Below are 4,252 nucleotides of genomic sequence, written 5' to 3'. Positions count from 1 at the left end.
AGAAAAAGAGCATTGACTGTAGAATGAGGGGCCACCGGGCATTCCGGTCAGCTTGCTAGGACCTTGTAGCCCCAAGACCTCAGATGACGAACCATGCATGGGTCAGAGTTTCGATTTCCTAAAAGACCCACTTGTGCTATTGTGACTGTTTGCATAAGCTCCGCACAGGGAGTGGCACCGCTAGGAAGTGCGGCTTTGTTGGAGTGGGCGTGCCCTTGTTGGAGTGGGCGTGCCCTTGTTGGAGTGGGTGTGGCTTGCTAGAGTGGGTGTGTCACTGTGGGCGTGGGCTTTAAGACCCTCATCCTAGCTGCCTAGAATCCAGTCTTCTAGCAGCCTTCAGATGAAGATGTAGAACTCTCAGCTTCGCCTACACCATGCCTGCCTGGATGCTGCCAAGCTCCCATCTTAATGATAATGGATTGAACCTCTGAACCTGTAAGCCAGCCCCAATTAAATAAGAGTTGCCTTCCTCGGGTTGGGGATTTAGCTCAGGGGTAGAGCGCTTGCCTAGGAAGCGCAAGGCCCTGGGTTCGGTCCCCAGCTCCGGGGGGGGGGGGGAGAGGGGGGGAAGAGTTGCCTTCCTCAAGGCGTCTGTTCACAGCAGGAAAACCCTAACGAAAACAGCTATGTAAACGTGTTTTGTTTGAAGCCCAGCTGTGGGATATAGAGGCGTGATTCTGTCAGCTGCAGGCAGTTTAAGTCCCGGGAATGTTCCGTTCCCTCTTCCCGACTTCTGTGTTCTGTGGTGGAGTTTGCGAGCGCCTTCCATTATCTTTTCCTGAGCACCATCACCTACTTGAAAGACTCATGCTCGCATGCTCTCATGCGCTCTCCAGGAAAGAATCCCCTTCTAGCATCGGGGGTTTTTACTAGAAGAAACACACAAAGGGCAGAGCTCTCTCGAATACAGTTTTCCTCGCCATTGGGAACTGACTTGTGAGGTCAGTGTTGGGGGTCATCACCCCGGCTCCGTAGGTGTTGACTGTACCTTGGACTACTTGCCACCTGACCCTACCTGCCCTTGGTGGGGTTGGAGGTGAGGTGGTGCAGAGTCAGGGACAGACTCTGGGAGCAGGTGAGAAACACTGCTGTAAGCGCCTTTAATACCCCATTGGTCCCCAGCAACCATCTCTTCTAAACAGCGGTTCCTGATTGGCTGGCATTGTCTGCGCCAGCAATCCTTGGTCACTCAGCCAGTCCTGAATTAGGTCCTCCTGCAGGAGATGCTTTTGTGGCTATAGAGCCCCCCACCCCACCCCTGGTGTTTCAATAAAGGTTGCCCCACCGTTCCTGCTACTCTTGGGTATCTGAAGAAAGATTTAGAGGGGTCTTTCTTCTTCTTCTTCTTCTTCTTCTTCTTCTTCTTCTTCTTCTTCTTCTTCTTCTTCTTCTTTTTTTTTTTTTTGTTGTTGTTGTTGTTGTTCTTTTTTTCGGAGCTGGGGACCGAACCCAGGGCCTTGCGCTTGCTAGGCAAGCGCTCTATCACTGAGCTAAATCCCCAACCCCGGGGGGGGGGGGTCTTTCTTCTTAGATGTCAGTTTACTCTTTTGGCTGGGTGTCCGCTCCTCCTGCTAGTTCCCACAGGTTTTTTTGTCAAGTGGTTGTGGGAAAAGAAGAAACTGGAGCTCTCCTGAGGAGACAGAGATCAGACTTGCCCCAAGGAACTCAACACCACAACCAGCAGGGAGTAGATTCAAATGATCCCAACGCCCTCTCTCCCGCTGGCCTTCTGACCTGCTCTGGTGTCCGGATGTCGGAAGGGTTTGAGGTAGAGAAGCACAGTGGTAGGAGACAGTTGCTTGAGTTCGGCCATGTTTCCCGTTTGTCGGTTAACCAGTAAAGAATGCAGAGAGGGAAGCTACCAGTTATCTGAGGCCCTGGAGAGTGCCTGTCACGACTTAATCGGCTCTGTGCAGTTTGCCCATTCCTTTGTCCCCTTGTCATTCTGAATTCCAGCCCAGAAGTCCAGGAGGGGACCCGCCTGCAAAAGCTTAGTCAAGGATCCTGAAGCCAGGTGACCCGGATAAGGCCCAGTCACCGATGCTTACTTCTTGTTCAACCCCTCATTTCGAAGTGTGATTGGACAATGCTACAGCCTGCCCTGCTCCCCTAAGTTTTGGGGTTCCGGCCTTTAAAAACGCTGTACAGTTTCTCTTCCGGTCGCCTTTCAGTTCTGAGTCTGTTCTGCCGCCATGATTGATCGGCAGTGGCCTGGGTACGACAAAGTTTCGTCATCTGCTTGAATACTAAGATGAACTTCAAAGACAGACGGTGGCGCAAGGCCCTGAGTCCGGTCCCCAGCTCCGGAAAAAAAAAAAAAAAAAGAACCAAAGACAGACGGTGGTGTTGTCCCTGATTGGTCAGTCCTGCCTGATTCAAATACAGATCTTGCCTCGCTGGACTCTGGTGACTGCTTCGGTTGTTCTTTTGAACTCCAGCAGGGGGGGGCTGGGGATTTAGCTCAGTGGTAGAGCGCTTACCTAGGAAGCGCAAGGCCCTGGGTTCGGTCCCCAGCCCCGAAAAAAAAAAAAAGAACCAAAAAAAAAAAAAAAAAAAAAAAAAAACTCCAGCAGGCTAAACCCAAAATGGGCGAGGGCTCAAACCACTGGAAGCCAGGAGTGGGGATACGAGTCCAGTGGTTGCAGCTGAGGATGCCGGTGGAGTGGGCAGAGCCATCCAAAGGTGAGGTGCGGGCCCCACTGTGTCAGCCCCAAGTCTGACCTTGGGAGTGGAGTTAGCCAAAGGAGGAGCAAATGAAGCCACAGCAGAAAGAACAGGGACCTCTGAGGCAGGGAGTGGGACAAGAAGTGGCCATGGATCAGGGTTGGCGGTCACCCAGGGACCCAGATCACAGCTACAAGTAGGGGATGGGTGTTGTTCTCAAAGAAGGTGGAGGAGACACACACACACCCGGCATCCTACCCGCGACCCTGCCCCCCATCATCTGAGAGTACAGAGGCAGATGAGACTCAGGAAGGGGGCCAGATGGGGATTAGGGGCAGGAAGGGGGGCCAGCAGGTTGCTGGGATGGGCCTTGTAAACCTGGGATAAAGCTCTAATGAGATTAGTCCCGGAGAGCGCAGGGGCAGGGGCAGGGGCAGAGCTGTGAGGAGCAGGATCCCAGTGTCCCCCCCCCAATCTGGATGTCCCACAGGCATTCGGGGGTCTCTCCAGGGACCCATGGAAACTAGAGGGCAGAGATTTTTCCAGAACTGTGACTCCCCCGACCCCTTTCCAATAGGCCAGCGCCCACAGCCAAGCATTCCCAATCCACCTACCTCGGGCAACTTCTTTCTCCTCCCCTAGAGGTCCCTGCCTGAGACCCCAAGCCTGGGACCCTCAGCCCCGCCTACCTCTCTTCTGACCAGCTATAGGCTGGAGGCATCTTCATTAGCCAATCAGGGACAACTTGGGGGAGGGCAGAGTTTACACAAGAAAAGCTGGTATACCTGAGAATAATCATCTTGGGGATACAGGGTTTTGGCGTTTGAATGCATAGCAGCACCAGACCAACCCCTACAGGCTACATAGGACCTTGCGTGGCTAGGTTTGGTTGTCAGCCTGAGACCTCTCGAGTCCCCTGGATTTGAGGAAACAGTTCCCTCAGCTTGGCCTGTGGACAAGCCTGTGCGTGCGCCATTTTCTTGATCAGTGATCAATGCGGAAGGGCCCAGCTCACTTCCGGCAGTGCCAGCCCAGGGCAGATGGTCCCGGATGGCATAATAAAACACGCCACGGAAAGCAATGACCTCTGCTTCAGACTCTGCATCCAGGCTCCTCCCTCAAGTTGCTGCCCCAACCTCCCTTCACGATGGACCCTGTCCTCCCTAAGTCGCTTTTGGTCATGGAGTTTATGACAGCAGGAGAGATCTACCTAGGACAGACCCTATCTCAAACGGTGAATAAATAAGAAATAGAAAGACAAAACAGCCAAGAATAGGTTTGAAGAGCTGGGGCACGTGGCCTAAGCTTGTGATGTCAATACCGAGGCCGCTGAGGCAGGGGACTGACTGTAAGTTGGAGTTAACTGGGCTACGCACTAAGACACCGTCCCCCCAAAAAAACAAATTCGAAAAGATCGAGCTGAGCCCCAGCAGTCTCGATGGTCAGAAAGAAAGATTGCCACAAGTTCGAGGCCAACCTGAGCTACGCCACGACTGTGTCCAGTATATAAATAAATCAATATAAAGGGGCTGGAGATAGCCCAGGAGGAAAGAGCACTTCCTACCTACGCATGAGGACCTAAGTTCAG

At 53.0% G+C, this 4,252-nt stretch overlaps 1 long non-coding RNA gene across 1 annotated transcript; it reads left to right on the top strand.

Moving 5' to 3' along the window:
- Nucleotides 1-320: 320 nt before the first annotated feature.
- On the top strand, nucleotides 321-2,401 carry LOC134483862 (uncharacterized). Its single transcript, XR_010061008.1, has 2 exons — nucleotides 321-435; nucleotides 1,957-2,401. It is a non-coding gene; the product is annotated as an uncharacterized LOC134483862 (long non-coding RNA).
- Nucleotides 2,402-4,252: the final 1,851 nt, after the last annotated feature.

The sequence above is a fragment of the Rattus norvegicus genome, chromosome 20 (assembly GCF_036323735.1).
Source record: "Rattus norvegicus strain BN/NHsdMcwi chromosome 20, GRCr8, whole genome shotgun sequence".
Lineage (NCBI taxonomy): Eukaryota > Metazoa > Chordata > Mammalia > Rodentia > Muridae > Rattus > Rattus norvegicus.
This window is presented reverse-complemented; position numbering and strand designations above follow the sequence as displayed.